Below are 17,670 nucleotides of genomic sequence, written 5' to 3'. Positions count from 1 at the left end.
GGAATTTGGGGCCAAAAAGGGGCCAAAAAACATATTTTTCTAGTTCCCAGATAATAACGTGTTCAAGTGTATGGATCTCTCCGAAATTGTACTGCAAGGTACCATACCACAAAGGGAAGGCTGGGATTGAGTTTGGGGGTGATGAATCATAAGGGGGTTCAAAAAATTTGGGTGGGATTTTTTTTTTTTTTCCTTTTTTCTTTCTTGTAAAATTTTCCGTTTTAAGTTGGTTATTTCTGATTTATATTTAAAAGCAAATAATAATGATATGGTAGGAGATACACACCAATCAGGATGTGTAAATTATTATATAATAAGTGTTGTGCAATAGCAAGAAATTTTCAATTGCACAGTATTGTACAATAACAAGAAATCTTCAATTGCACAGTATTGCGCAATAGCAAGAAATCTTCAATTGCACAGTATTACGCAATAGCAAGAAATATCCAATAGCACAATATTGCGCAATAGCAAGAAATTGTCAATTGTACAGTATTGCGCAATAGCAAGAAATATTCAATTGCACAGTATTGCGCAATAGCAAGAAATCTTCAATTGCACAGTATTGCGCAATAGCAAGAAATATCCAATAGCACAATATTGCGCAATAGCAAGAAATTGTCAATTGTACAGTATTGCGCAATAGCAAGAAATATTCAATTGCACAGTATTGTGCAAAAGAAGATACTTCCTATAAATTGTTTATTTCTTGGCCAATTTCAATGGGGTTTTATTCTTGAATTCTTGGGGTTCTTTAATATGCTGAATCTAACCGTGTATTAAGTTTTTGGATTGTGGGCCCCGTTTTTAAATTGGTCCACATTGAGGTCCAAAGGGTCCAAAATTAAACTGTTTGATTTCATCTTAAATTGAATTATTGGGGTTTTTTGATATGCCGAATCTAACCGTGTATTTAGATTCTTAATTTTTGGTTCCGTTTTCAAATTGGTCTACATTAAGGTCCAAAGGGTCCAAAATTAAACTTAGTTTGATTTTAACAAAAATTGAATTTTTAGGGTTCTTTGATATGCCGAATCTAAACATGTATTTAGATTTTTGATTATGGGCCCAGTTTTCAAGTTGGTCCAAATCGGGGTCCAAAATTAAACTTAGTTTGATTTCAACAAAAATTGAATATATGGGGTTCTTTGATATGCTGAATCTAACCATGTATTTAGATTTTTGATTTTTTGGCCCCGTTATCAACTTTGTCCACATTGAGGTCAAAAGGGTCCAAAATTAAACTTTGTTTGATTTCATCAAAAATTGAATTCTTGGGGTTCTTTGATATACTGAATCTAACCATGTATTTAGATTTTTGATTTTTGGGCCCCGTTATCAACTTTGTCCACATTGAGGTCAAAAGGGCCCTAAATTAAACTTTGTTTGATTTCATCAAAAATTGAATTCTTGGGGTTCTTTGATATGCTGAATCTAACCATGTATTTAGATTTTGGATATTGGACCATAATAGGTGAATGTCCAATTTAAAATTTTTAAGTTCTTAGACCACATTCATTCTGTGTCAGTAACCTATGCTGTGTCAAATATTTAATCACAATCCAAATTCAGAGCTGTATCAAGCTTGAATGTTGTGTCCATACTTGCCCCAACTGTTCAGGGTTCGACCTCTGCGGTCGTATCAAGCTGCGCCCTGCGGAGCATTTTATTTAAATAATGGAATATCTTTTTTGTACGTTTAATTAGGCAATTGAAATCTGTTCGTCTGTTTATCATACTTAAGAATATGTGTATTTTAAATATATTAATCATTTTACTACTATCTTGGAAGTCAAAACTCATAATGTATAATTTCAACGAAGAAGTATAAGTCTTCAAGTTGTAATTTTTATGTTTTTTTTTCATAACTAAACAAATGAAAGGAGTCAACATTCTTAATTATTGAACTGTTAACCTAATATAATTTAAATTTTAATATTTTCAAATCTAATCTAAACCACAAAACAATTTAAAACAGTTAATATGTACGCGGATGTATACAAATCCTTGATATGTATACTTGTTAAATCTAACCACTTGTACATGTACTTAACCAGCATATAACACCACTTATAAATAATACTTTACAATCAAATGATTATCCTAACGGATTAGAATAAGCTCAGGTCTTATCATTACATAAAGAATGGTCCACTTGATTAAAAAGGACTTTATACCTGCAGGGGCGGATCCAGGAATTTGGAAAGGGGGGGCGAAGTTTTTAAAGATTGCCGAGCGGAGGGAGGCGTAAAATTTTTGGGACCTTTTTTGGGCTAAAAAACATAAAATAAGTGTAAAATGCACTTTTTAAACGGTTCCTGGCGAGGGGCATGTATATTCTATAGTTGCTGTAAAGTGTAAGGGTTGGACATTTTTTATGCTGTATTCTCCCTATTAATTGTCTATCATAAAATGATAGTATGGATCCAAAGCTATGTACTGATATATTTGATGTGGGACTTGCCAGTAAAAAATAGACATGGAAAATTCTCGTTTGTTGTATGTTAAGTTAGCATAACCTCACAGATTTCTTGTTGTAAACAAGAAATACGCCGGGCTATTCGATGAAATTTACAATACGACCGACACGAGTTAAAAAAGTCAAACAAGCAATTTTTATCCAAATATTTTGTTGATATGTTTCACCAAACAAAATTAAGGGAGGTGAGGGGTTCCAAATCAACCAAAGGCTACGAATGAGTCTGAAATGACAACGAATTTATGAATGACGGTCGACAAATGGAGACATAAAGGCCACACTCAGCAGTCAGGTTGCAGTCTGGTCTTGAAAAAAGTATTCAATATATCAGTTCGGCGAAACAGACATTCCGGTCAGACATGCAAACCCTGGCCTCAAAAAAATACGCCCGTTTTTTATTCATCATGTTCATTTAATGCTAAATAATTCTGTTGGAAATTTTCGTTTCTAATAGCAAAAAAGTGGACAAGATTATTGTTTTCAATCCAGATACGGCCAGAATTTTTATTTAATGCAAAAATCAGAGTCAGATTGTTTTCTCTCAAATACCTTAGACTGCCTCCTCAAATCAAATGGTTCGTACCTTAGACTTTAAATCTATCTAGAGCTTATACTGACTGGGGATCATTATTCAGCTTTCATGTTATTTTTAAATACGCTGGGGCGTTTGGGGTTAAACATGTTTTCGTAGGTAAATAATATTGCTGTGGATTTTTTTTTTCATGAGAGTGTAAAAGAGTATTACTTTCTGTTTGGTTGAATTGTGAAATAGAAGTCACTACGTTCTTGCTCAATCCTGTGTCGCTTTGAAGGTATCATGGTTGTCATCCTCAGCCTAAGCAATGTAATTTACTGTAATTTGAATTTTCAAGATGACTGAGTGACGTTTTTTTGACGCACTGGTCAACTCCACCATAGCGAATCACATGACTTTGATATAATCAGTAAATACCAGCGAAAAATATCTTTATAAGTAAAGAGTTGTCGCATAAAAATTAAATACACGGGAAATGGCAAAGTTCACGAAGTCTAGTCTGATTAATCTTTTTACATAAAAAAAAAAAGTCCAAGCAAAGGGGGGGCGTACGCCCTCTACGCCCCCCTCTGGATCCGCCACTGACCTGTGAGCATTTTACTAGCAATTTCAAAAGTATACGAAGGAGTTGTCTGACCAGTCAAATGTTATGTTTTCAAAACATATTTCTTGCTTTTTTATGTGCATGTAGGATAGGTCACGGATGTCCGACAACTCTGCTGAGACTCTCGAAGATCTGGATAAAAACATGTATGTGGCTAGAATCCTTATGGATCTTCTGAAAGCTTTTGACTGTTTACCATTTGACATTGATCATGCATTTAAGTAAACTATCAGCTTATGTTTTGTTTTCAAAATCAGTTAAATTACTTAAAGAATTATCTTGATAAATGTTCTTAAATTTCCTGAACACTATGTCACTTGTGATGAATCGATCAGTTACTAAATGGTAGATTCAGGTTTGTTCAAACAACGAACGACATGGTTAGGGGACGACCATTATATATTCTTAGAAAGGGGGCGTGTGCGGCGATTTTTTCCCAGATTGATCATTTATTTTCTTACGTTGCTACACATGCTTATAATGTTACAATCCAAGTCAATACATAATTAAGATCGGAACAAATACAAATAAAATTCCGAATAATTTATGATCAATAATCCCACATCTGACACCATTTGATGAATCGATGGGTTACTAACGTAGAATCAGTCTAAGTCTACCATTTGCCAACCCATCGATTCTTCGTATGGGTTTCAGATGTGACTGGACATATTTGCCCAGCAAAATGCGTAAGTGTAACCCACCAACGAACTTAAATTTTAGCAATCCAAAATGATTGACCAGATATGAAACACAGATTTGCTCGATTTCGGAAAGCCACAAAATGACACAAAGATGATGAGGACATTTTGATAAACTCGTTGATTTATTCGATGGGAAAAAAGGGACAGAACACGTCTTTATGTCTTTGGTATTTTGGTATTTACAGAAACATACGACGACAAGAAATACGACAAGGGTTGGAGAGTTTTTACGAGCATTATGTACCCCCCCCCCCCCCCCCCCCCAAAAAAAAAAAAAAAAAGAATTGTACGTGAACAAAAACAGATGACAAGTGATACAACAGAAACTTTTATAAGAACACTTTATGAAATGGCTAAAAATTATGAATTTGCCAACAAAAGGATCAGATTCGTGACCAAATAATTGTAATTGTATTAAAGAACAGGGACGTTTCCGAAATTATACTACAACTCAGAAGGTACTCGACACTTGAACAAACAATACAATTTGCTGGATAATCAGAATTAATTAAAATACAAATCCAAATAACCAGACTGCCATTCAAAATAAATTTTCAATATTTTAGAAAAAAACCGGCATTTTTGCTGTTTAACGTATCCAATTTAATCAAAATATATTCATCGGTGATTTCTTCATAAAAATTGGAAAATATAATCTTCATACAGTATCAAGTCCAATGTCATTTTAAAAAAGAGGGATCCATGTACTTGTTTTCAAGCTATTGATTAAAATCCCTCGAAAAACGCATTTTTTCCAGATATGTCTCAGTTTGACGTCGCAAAAAATAACATTTTACATTAGAAACGTCATTACCTCCCCTGTAACTGTATCGTATGCCTTTAAGTATCTTTTAGACACAGAAGTTATTATCGATGGCATACTAGTTTTTGGCAAAACCAAAGCTGATCACAATGCACGAATTGAAAAGACAATCAATTGAATTTGCGAATCTGGGTTAAAATTAAACAAGGACAAGTGTGATTGCAGAAGTCGCAGTTAGAGTTCTTTGGACATATTATTAGTGACAAAAGAATTAGTCCGAATCCAGAGCGAATCAACCGTGAAGGAACTGAAAGCACCGACAAGTTTTACCGAATTACGCAGAGTTATTGAAATGATCAATTATCTCGAAAGATTTCTCAATGATCTATCGTCAGTTATGAAACCAGTTACTGATTTGCTGAAATCTGACATTGTGTGACTATGTGGACCGCCCTAACAGAAACCGTTTCACAGTATCAAGGATATGCTTACCGACACGTCAATACTTACATTTCATGATGTTACGAAACCGCTTGCTGTCAGTGCCGATGCGAGTAGTTATGGACTAGTTGGAGCGATTTTTCAGCAGGATGGCGAACACCTTAAACCGATTACATATTGCTCACGAACATTAACATAGTCAGAAACTAAGTATGCGCAAATAAGATAAGAATTCATGGCTGGAGTTTGTGCATTCGAAGTTTTTCCGTTATTTAGTAGAACTTGATAGTTTTAAAGTGTTGACTGACCACAAACGGCTGGTAGCCTCGATAAAAAGTCGGGGTATCGATAAGGCTCATATAAGATGCCAGCAATTACTCATGCGATAGCACCGTTTCAATGCTGATGGTCGTTCCAGACACGCTGTCGAGAAGCCCGTCAACATTTTCTGATGACGTGGAAATGAAAGACATAAGACGCTTAACCGAGTGTGACGTTTCCTTAGCTACAGGGATGAATTTGACAAAGCAAGGTTGGCCCGACCATGTAAATTCGATTCAGAAAAATGTGAAGGCCGACTATTTTGCGTCGAAGAGTGAACTTTCTACTTACAATGGACTACTACTATTCTGAGATCGTATCGTTATTCCGAGAATACTCCATGCGGGAGTACTTGAGACAATCAATCACTGATGGTCACATGGGTATTACGAAGAGCTGCGAACGCGCCATTATATGAGGGGGGGGGGGCAAGGGGGGTTCCAATAACAGCAAAACAGCAAATTGATTTGGCTTATAACTGATAACAAGGAATTGAAAAGGGATAAAAACAGATAACAGTAAATGAATAATTAAAATCAGTCGGGTTCAGGACAAATCCAGTATATCATATCTTATTATAATCCTTTGTAATGAATTCCATTTTCTACGAACATGTTTTTAGAGTTATATATCTAGAATTGGTTTACTCAATGTATGATAATATTTTTTTGTAATGGATTACTTTTTTCAGCATTTATTTTTTTACTTTTAAAGAAGCTCACACATGCTTGTAATTTAAATAGTGAGTGTATTCTTAGAAAAGAATCACAGAGCTGAGTCTGTGTTCCTTATTATATAAAAGGTGTTTAGGTTAACTGGTCGTATGGAACTAGGACTTAATTGCCAACCTCATCAGGTATCCCTGGCCATATGTTTTCCTTTTTGTCGAGTCTGTGACTTTTGTTGCAAAAGCGAGACATAGTGATCACACATTCCGTCGGCGGCGTCGTCGTCAGGGGCATCCACAAATATTCACTCTGTGGTTAATGTTTTTAAAATTTGAATAACTTTCTTAAAATATCCTGGATTTCTACCAAACTTGGACAGAAGCTTGTTTATGATCATAAAATAGTATCCAGAAGTAAATTTTATAAAATAAAATAATCCTATTTATCCGTATTTTACTTATAAATGGACTTAGTTTTTCTGCCAGTTAACATTACATTCACTTTGTGGTTAAAGTTTTAAAAATTTTAATAACTTTCTTAAACTATCCTGGATTTTTACCAAACTTTGACCAAAGCTTGTTTATGATCAAAAGCTTGTATCTAGAAGAAAATTTTGTAAAAATTTATTTCTTGTATTTCCATATTTTACTTATAACATGATTGTATAAATGGACTTTAATAAGTTTTTCTTTCAGTTAACATTACATACAGTCTGCAGTTAAAGTTTTTAAAAAAAATATTAGATTCATAAACCATCCTGGATTTTAACCAAACTTGGACAGAAGCTTCTTACAATCAAAAGATAGTATCTAGAGGAAATTTGTATGCCCCCGCCGTAGCGGAGGGGGCATTAAGTTTTACCCTTGACCGTCTGTACATACGTCCGTCCGTACGTCCCAAAGTTGGTTTCCGTTCTCTTACTTCAGTTTGCCTCAACCAAATGTTATGAAACTTATACACATTGCTTATTACCACAAAACACAGATCAAGTATGAATTTTGGTGGTGTCACTGTAACCGTTCTAAAGTTATGCCCCTTTACAAACGAAACATTGCTGAATTTTTCGTTTTCGTTCTCTAACTTTAGTTTGTCTCAACCAAATGCTATGAAACTTATACACAATGCTTATTACCACAAAATACAGATCAAGTATGAATTTTGGGGGCGTCACTTTAACCGTTCTAGAGTTATGCCCCTTTACAAATGAAAAAAATGCCGAATTTGTTAGTTTCCGTTCTCTAACTTTAGTTTGCCTCACCCAAATGCAACGAAACTTATACACATGCTTATTACCACAAAATACAGATCAAGTTTGAATATTGGGGGCGTCACTTTAACTGTTTTAGAGTAAACTTATGCCCCTTCACAAATGGAAAAATTGCTGAATTTTTTATTTCCGTTCTCTAACTTTAGTTTGCCTCAACCAAATGCTATACAACTTGTACACAATGCTTATTACCACAAAATACAGATCAAGTTTGAAATTTGGGGTTGTCACTAAATTTTCTAATATATGCCACTTTACAAATGGAAAAATTGCTGAATTTTTTATTTCCGTTCTCCGAGTAAATTAAGTTTGCATCAATCAAATTTTATGAAACTTATACACAAAACGTATTACCACAAAACTCAGATCATGTACAAATTTGGGTAGGGTCAATTTTACTGTTCTTCAGTTATGTCCCTTTATAACTGTATATGATATGCAAACGGGGGCATCATCTGTGTCCCATGGACACATTCCCCATTTATTTAATAATTTTTTACCAATTTTGTTGAGCCTGCGACTAACATCAAAAGTAGGCGAGACACTAGTACTTGGTTCCGCGGAACCCTTACGAATTTTTGTTATATTTTAAAAGAATTGTTCGAATTTAATATGCACATACAGGGAAAACAAGGATCGTCCCTATACGTAAAAATCAAGATAATTCTAAATACATGTTCATAGAAAAAGGAATTTATTACTAAGGATAATAATAATATATACTGTAATGGTCTTGTGATGATCTGTGATTAAATATAAGATGTGGTATGAATGCCAATGAGACAACTCTCCATCCAAGTCACAATTTGTAAAAGTAAACCATTAATATAGATCAAAGATCGTCAAAGTACGGTCTTCAACACGGAGCCTTGGCTCACACCGAACAGCAAGCCATAAGGGGCCCCAAAAATGACTAGTGTACTGTAAACCCATTCAAATGACTATATGTTAATTGAATCCTTCTCCGAATACGGGACCACCATGTTACTAGTGGAGAGATCCCAATTCAATTTCTACTGAAGATTGGCTGTCAAAATGCTAACATTCCAATTTTCAATAACAGTTAACAGCAAATACATTCTCACAATAACAGATAACAAAAAACTAATAGTCCAATAACAGCTAACAAGGAATACGACAATAACAGCTAACAGCAAATATATTTTCAGAATAACAGATAACAAAGAATTAAATTGCCCCAAAACAGCATAACAGTTAAACCCCTTGCCCCCCTCTTATATCAGTATGGTGACTCACTTTATATTGTGACATTACTTGAAAGACACTGTAAAAAATTACAATTTTCCATTGAGATCGCGATCCGGAAGAGAGGTAACAATACCTTCGTGCTTCAAGGACCATATAATTTGAAATGTCCCTTGAAATACTGTTCAATTAGTTACACTTTGTAATATAGTTTTAGTATATAAGGTTACTAGAATTTTATTCAGTGTTCTAATCTTGTCTGATTCTAGTCTTTTTTTTAAATTTCCTTTCAAAAGAAAGGGAGATGTGACATTATTGATCATAACCGGAGTTCATTTTCGTATTTGTTCCGGTCTTGATTTAACATGGGATTCTGGCGCACTGCTTGAGATGTTTGATCAGGATGCCAGGCTAGTCTTAATTGTGTATTGATTTGATCTGTATTATTATTGTGTTTAGCTTTGGTAAACGTCGTTCGTTGAACGTTTTTTCTTTGATTCGGAAATAAACACATTTATTCTAAAACCAGTTTTTGGCATGATACGGTTTATGTTCTCATATATTTTATGATGGTATGATACTAAACCCCTAACGGGAGGGATTGTACTTGATTTTCATATGATGAAGACATAATCTTTCAATCAGTTTAATTGAGGTTTGGAGCTGGAATGTCAGTAACTGCTATTAGTCCTTTGTTTATTTATGTATCATTGTCATTTTGCTTAGTTTCTTTTGTTACCTATTTTGACATCGGACTCGGACTTATTTTAAACTGAGTTTTACTGTGCGTATTGCTATGTGTTTTTCCTACATGGCTAGAGGTATAGGGGGAGGGTTGAGATCTCACAAAACATGTTTAACCCCGCCGCATTTTTTTGCGCCTGTCCCAAGTCAGGAGCCTCTGGCCTTTGTTAGTCTTGTATGTTTTTTTAATAATAGTTTATTTATATGTTTTGGAGTTTAGTCTGACGTCCATTTTCACTGAACTAGCACACAATTTTATTTAGGGGCCAGCTGAGGACCACCTCCGGGTTCGGGATTTTTCTCGCTGCATTGAAGACCCATTGGTGGCCTATATATAATATTAACAGGCAAATATTCTTAATCGGTTACGTTTAACATATCTTTAGTATATTGACAATTTTCTGAGTTCTAAACATTTATTAATATAAATTGCAATAATTTTCAATACCTACAAGTATTCTTGATTAAAAAACCAATTAAACTTGGCACTTGTGTTTAATGTTTCCAAATTTTTACAACTTTTTGAAAAATTTCATCATTATAGATTATAAAGTGAACATTCACATATAAAATGTTCTTCGTCTTCAACTTTATCCAGCATGCATTTTTTACATAAACTTTGTGATTTATCTATATAGTTTTTTGCATATCTAGCCATCTCTATTTCTATATGACTATCTTGACGATAATACTTTGACAAAAAATCTTTGCTCAAGAGATTATAAAGGGAACATTCACATATAAAATGTTCTTCGTCTTCAACTTTATCCAGCATGCATTTTTTACATAACCTTTGTGATTTATCTATATAGTTTTTTGCATATCTAGCCATCTCTATTTCTATATGTCTATCTTGACGATAACACTTTGGCATATTAACTCTGATGATGATTTTGAAAATGTATTATAAAAGAAAAGAAAGTATATGGGATATATCGATCTATGACACAAAATCAGTATATGCACAGCAAAAACACAAAAAGCAAAGGAACAGCGCTTTTATTGCTGTTCTTCATCTCAAATTCATGCATATTAGAAAAGTTTAGTTTTAATTTATTAGTTAATTAAAAATTTTGATAAGTTAAAGGCAATTGCAGTTCGATAAAACAATTAAGAAGAATTCTGTTTTAACATTAAGTCAGCTAAAATACTATATGAAGAGATGGATCAAACTTTTATTTATTGATATTGATTATCAACTTAATTTCAATTATCACATTAAAGAATATTTGGCATATAGCTTCCCAACAACTAAATGTTCTAAAGAGCATTTGCCATCATAAACAATCAAATAATTTGTTTATTTTTCTCATTTATTTAATCTTCCTATAATTTTTGACTTTTGGCGTGGTATTTTTGCAACATGAATAATACTTTAAGTAAGAAAAATTCAGGGAATACTTTCACGATTTATATACGAAGAACTACTTTTACAAGCAAATATTCCATCACTTAAATTAGACTTATGCGTAACATGGCTACTGAATATGTTAAAGTTTTATATAGATTCTCTCAACACCATGCCTATATACATGACTTTAGTTTTATTTAAAAAATTTAAATACAATTTAAGATATATTCTTACATTGTATATATACCTATCGAACATCAACTTATGGTAAGAACTCATTTAAATATATAAATGCAGCTGCTGTTTATTGAAATGATCTACCTGATTGATTATCTTTTCTTTTTTTTAATATTTTAAAGTCATAGAATGGGAATGACTGCATATGTAAGTGCACAGCTTGTGTAAAATATTAATTATACATCTTGGCTAACTTTATTGTACAAATTTGGATCTGATTCATCTTTAATCTTTCATACTGTGCTTATTACCACTTTCTAATCATGCCTAGGTTAAGCTTTGATTTGCTATTGCTTTAAAACTACGTTATCCTACCTACAAATCTGCTTACTATTATCGTGTACAATTATAGTACTTCGTGTAATTTTAATTCAACTTATTATATATAAAAATCAGGAGGTTGTATTGTAATGAATTGTATGTCGGTGAACAGTTCAGTAGAGCCTATCTTATGTTTTTGTGTTGTTAACTATGCCGACTATAAATAAAAATGATTTATCAGTTATCATATTTATTCTTATTAATTGTTGAAAGGACATTTTTTACATTACTTATGCAAAGGATATACTAACAATTGGTGACATCGTGAAGTCACAATATTAACAAGCCATGTTGGTAACTTGTTTTCTTGTCAATTTAATGATCAGAATTTTTTTTACGATAAAATTTGTTTACAAATAATGCATATAAAGGATAACAAGAGTTACCCCCAAAATACTACCACCAACACCCGATTCTTCCGAAAAACAGAAGTATAAACAAAGATAAACAACAGCGAACAACTCAGTCCAGATAGAGCATGAAAAAGATTTACAAACTCAAACAGATCGAATTCAGAGACTAGCTAAAGACCAGTCCAAATTGAAACCCGAAAATGCATCAGAACTGATAACTGCAACAGAAACACTAGATGTGGTGGGTTAAACCAATTTTACCTGCACAAACTTACTCCGTTGCCTATCTGGACAATTTGTCGAAAAAACATGAAAAAGGCGCATAATTTGGGGAAGAAAAAAACTTAATATGAATAAAATAGGATTAAAAAAAACGAGTCTTTACTTAATCAAAGAAAATAATGCTAGAACTGGATTTTTAATTTTTGAATGTGTCTGTTTGTCCTCTTTTGACTTTCTTTCCTGCATTCATTTGACAAGAAAGTGACTTTTTTGCACTTTTTGTAATGCCTTTTTTTAATTCCGTTTAAATTATTACTTTTCACTCATTTAAGACGTCGCCATAGTTAGCTTCAAGTATAATGCAGTAATGAACTTTTGGAATATATAGATCGAATATAAATTAGACAAAAACAAAACATGTTGCATATAAATCAAAATGTTCACGCGCCGGTGGTGTAAGCTGATTTGTAAGACCAAAATTAATAAAACTAAGCTTTATATTTTTTAATTTACTTTACCTCCCTCCAAAATTTTTTTCTTATTGGCCTTACAAGAATTTGCCCGTGTTTAGCTTGATTCCTGATGAAAAAGGTATATTTTTCTGTTATTTTTTACACTCTCTACTGTGTGATAAGCGTGTATATTATATTCTCCTTATTAATTTTATAATTTACCATCCACGAATCTCTGAATTACAGTTAGACAAATTAACTTTTTTACTTGTTTATGACAAAATACAGTTGCATCTGCTAACATTATGTAAAACATAAAAACATTTGTTAAAGGTCGATGAAAGGTCGGTGGCTCTCTCCAGGTACTCCGGTTTCCTCCATCGATATACACTGACCGCCATGATATTGTCAATAGTCCTGAAAGTGGCGTTAAATACCAAAAATCAATTAATTGATTTTGGTTGTTGCAAACTAAAGTTAGAGAACAGAAACGAAAAATTCAGCAATTTTTCCATTTTCACCGACCTTTAACAAATGTTTTTGATGTTTTACATAGAGTTAGCAGATGCAACTGTATTTTGTCATAAACAAGTAAAAAAGTTAATTTGACTAACTGTAATTCAGAGATTCGTGGATGGTAAATAAAAATTAATCAATCAATCTATTTTAAAACAAATCTAACAACATGTTAAAACTCTGCTGTTTGTTTTTGTTTGTTTTTGTTTTTTTTATGCCCCCGCCGTAGCGAAGGGGGGCATTAGATTTTACCCTTGTCCGTCCGTCCGTACGTCCCGAATTTGGTTTCCGTTCTCTAACTTTAGTTTGCCTCAACCAAATGTTTTGCACAATGCTTATTATCACAAAACACAGGTCAAGTTGGAATTTTGGTGGCGTCATTTTAACCGTTATAGAGTTATGCCCCTTTACAAAGGAAAAAAATGCTGAATTTTTCGTTTCCGTTCTCTAACTTTAGTTCGCCTCAACCAAATGTTATGAAACTTATACACAATGCTTATTGCCACAAAACACAGATAAAGTTTGAATTTTGGTGTCGTCACTTTAATCGTCCTAGAGTTGTGCCCCTTTACAAATGGAAATATTGCTGAATTTTTCGTTTCCGTTCCCTTACTTTAGTTTGCCTCAACCAAATGTTATGAAACTTAAACTCAATGCTTATTACCACAAAATACAGATCAAGTTGGAATTTTGGTGGTGTCACGTTAACCGTTCTAGAGTTATGCTCCTTTACAAATTGAAAAATAGCTGATTTTTTTCGTTTTTGTTCTATAACTTAGGTTAGCTTCAACCAAATGTTATGAAACTTATACACAATGCTTATTACCACAAAATACATATCAAGTTTGAATTTTGGTGGTGTCACTTTTACTGTTCTAGAGTTATGCCCTTTACAAATGGAAAAAAAATGCTGAATTTTTCGTTATCGTTCTCTAACTGAAGTTTGCCTCAACCAAATATTATGAAACTTATACACAATATTTATTACCACAAAACTCAGATCAAGTACAAATTTAGGTAGCGTCACTTTTACCGTTCTTCAGTTATGTCCCTTTATAACTTTTTAGCTCACCTGACCTGAAAGGTCAAGTGAGCTTTTCTCATCACTTGGCGTCCGTCGTCCGTCGTCCTGCGTCCGTCGTCCGTCGTCCGTAAACTTTTACAAAAATCTTCTCCTCTGAAACTACTGGGCCAAATTTGACCAAACTTGGCCACAATCATCATTGGGGTACCTAGTTTAAAAAATGTGTCCGGTGACCCGGCCAACCAACCAAGATGGCCGCCATGGCTAAAAATAGAACATAGGGGTAAAATGTAGATTATGGCTTATATCTCTGAAACCAAAGCATTTAGAGCAAATCTGACATGGGGTAAAATTGTTTATCAGGTCAAGATCTATCTGCCCTGAAATTTTCAGATGAATCGGACAACCCGTTGTTGGGTTGCTGCCCCTGAATTGGTAATTTTAAGGAAATTTTGCCGTTTTTGGTTATTATCTTGAACATTATTATAGATAGAGATAAACTGTAAACAGCAATAATGTTCAGCAAAGTAAGATCTACAAATAAGTCAACTTGACCAAAATGGTCATTTGACCCCTTAAGGAGTTATTGCCCTTTATAGTCAATTTTTAACCATTTTTCGTAAATTTTTGTAATCTTTTACAAAAATCTTCTCCTCTGAAACTACTAAGACAAATTTAACCAAACTTGTCCACAATCATCATTAGGGTATCTAGTTTAAAAAATGTGTCCGATGACCCCGCCCGCGAACCAAGATGGCCGACATGGCTAAAAAATAGTACATAGGGTAAAATGCAGTTTTTGGCTCATATCTCTGAAACCAAAGCATTAAGAGCAAATCTGATGAGGATAAAATTGTTCATTAGGTCAAGATCTATCTGCCCTGAAATTTTCAGACCAATCAGGCAATCCGTTGTTGGGTTGCTGCCCCTGAATTGGTAATTTTAAGGAAATTTTGCAGTTTTTGGTTATTAACTTGAACATTATTATAGATAGAGATAAACTGTAAACAGCAATAATGTTCAGCAAAGTAAGATCTACAAATAAGTCAACTTGACCAAAATGGTCATTTGACCCCTTAAGGAGTTATTGCCCTTTATAGTCAATTTTTAACCATTTTTCGTAATTTTTTGTAATTTTTTACAAAAATCTTCTCTGAAACTACTAAGACAAATTTAACCAAACTTGTCCACAATCATCATTAAGGTATCTAGTTTTAAAAATGTGTCCGATGACCCCGCCCGCGAACCAAGATGGCCGACATGGCTAAAAAATAGTACATAGGGTAAAATGCAGTTTTTGGCTCATATCTCTGAAACCAAAGCATTAAGAGCAAATCTGATGAGGATAAAATTGTTCATTAGGTCAGTATCTATCTGCCCTGAAATTTTCAGACCAATCAGGCAACCCGTTGTTGGGTTGCTGCCCCTGAATTGGTAATTTTAAGAAAATTTTGCAGCTTTTGGTTTTTATCTTGAATATTGTTATAGATAGAGATAAACTGTTAACAGCAATAATGTACAGCAAAGTTAGATCTACAAATAAGGCAACATGACCAAAATTGTCAATTGACCCCTTAAGGAGTTATTGCCCTTTATAGTCAATTTTTTACAATTTTCATAAATTTTGTAAATTTTTGTAAATTTTTACAAAGTATTTTCCACTGTAACTACCGGGCCAAGTTCATTATAGATAGAAATAATAGTAAGGAGCAAGAATGTTCAGTAAAGTAAGATCTACAAACACATCACCATCACCAAAACACAATTTTGTCATGAATCCATCTGTGTCCTTTGTTTAATATGCACATAGACCAAGGTGAGCGACACAGGCTCTTTAGAGCCTCTAGTTTGATATGCAAGCGGGGGCATCATCTGTGTCCTATGGACACATTCCCCATTTTTTTCCTCTCTTAGTTACGATTAACTTGGATATGAAGTAAATGTATTTTTTTAATTTTAAAATGTAAGTTTTTTTCCGTATTCTTTTCTTATGCAATTTTATTATTATGTGACTTTTTATGCCCCCGCCGTAGCCGTTTTACCCTTGTCCGTCTGTACGTCCTTTCGTACGTACGTCCCAAAATTGGTTTCCGTTCTCTAACTTTAGTTTGCCAAAACCCAATGTTATGAAACTTATCCACAATGTTTATTACCACAAAACACAGATCAAGTTTGAATTTTGGTGGCATCACTTTTACCGTTCTAGAGTTATGCCATTTACAAATGAAAAACTTGCTTATTTTTTTGTTTTCGTTCTCTAACTTGAGTTTGCCTCAACTAAATGTTATGAAACTTATCCACAATGTTTATTACCACAAAACACCGATCAAATTTGAATTTTAGTGGTGTCACTTTCACCATTCTAAAGCTATGCCCCTTTACAAATGGAAACATTGCTAAAATATTAGTTTGCCTCAACCAAATGTTATGAAACATATGAACAATGCTAATTACCACAATACACAGATCAAGTTTGAATTTTGTTGGCGTCACTTTTACCGTTCTAGAGTTATGCCCCTTTACAAATCTCAAAATTGCTGAAATATTTGTTTCTGTTCACTAACTTTAGTTTGCCTCAACAAAATGTTATGAAACATATGCGCAATGCTAATTACCACAAAACACAGATAAAGATTGAATTTTGGTGGTGTCACTTCTACCGTTCTAGAGTTATGCCCCTTTACAAATCTCAAAATTGCTGAAATATTTGTTTCTGTTCACTAACTTTAGTTTGCCTCAACAAAATGTTATGAAACATATGCGCAATGCTAATTACCACAAAACACAGATAAAGATTGAATTTTGGTGGCATCACTTTTACCGTTCTAGAGTTATGCCATTTACAAATGAAAGACTTGCTGATTTTTTTGTTTTCGTTCTCTAACTTGAGTTTGCCTCAACTAAATGTTATGAAACTTATCCACAATGTTTATTACCACAAAACACCGATCAAATTTGAATTTTAGTGGTGTCACTTTCACCATTCTAAAGCTATGCCCCTTTACAAATGGAAACATTGCTAAAATATTAGGTTTTGTTCTCTAACTTTAGTTTGCCTCAACCAAATGTTATGAAACATATGAACAATGCTAATTACCACAATACACAGATCAAGTTTGAATTTTGTTGGCGTCACTTTTACCGTTCTAGAGTTATGCCCCTTTACAAATCTCAAAATTGCTGAAATATTTGTTTCTGTTCACTAACTTTAGTTTGCCTCAACAAAATGTTATGAAACATATGCGCAATGCTAATTACCACAAAACACAGATAAAGATTGAATTTTGGTGGTGTCACTTCTACCGTTCTAGAGTTATGCCCCTTTACAAATCTCAAAATTGCTGAAATATTTGTTTCTGTTCACTAACTTTAGTTTGCCTCAACAAAATGTTATGAAACATATGCGCAATGCTAATTACCACAAAACACAGATAAAGATTGAATTTTGGTGGCATCACTTTT

General features: G+C 33.6%; 2 protein-coding genes across 4 annotated transcripts in view; one reads left to right on the top strand and one right to left on the bottom strand.

The window, feature by feature from the left end:
* Positions 1-17,670, bottom strand: part of LOC127702715 (DNA-directed RNA polymerase II subunit RPB1-like) — a 519,640-nt gene that overhangs the window by 40,406 nt on the left and 461,564 nt on the right. The gene's annotated exons all lie outside the window — the stretch shown is intronic.
* The window catches only part of LOC127702716 (ADP-ribosylation factor-like protein 2-binding protein), a 90,467-nt gene that overhangs the window by 3,456 nt on the left and 69,341 nt on the right, over positions 1-17,670 (top strand). The gene's annotated exons all lie outside the window — the stretch shown is intronic.

This window comes from Mytilus californianus, unplaced genomic scaffold, assembly GCF_021869535.1.
Source record: "Mytilus californianus isolate M0D057914Y unplaced genomic scaffold, xbMytCali1.0.p SCAF_5, whole genome shotgun sequence".
NCBI classification, from domain to species: Eukaryota; Metazoa; Mollusca; class Bivalvia; order Mytilida; family Mytilidae; genus Mytilus; species Mytilus californianus.
This window is presented reverse-complemented; position numbering and strand designations above follow the sequence as displayed.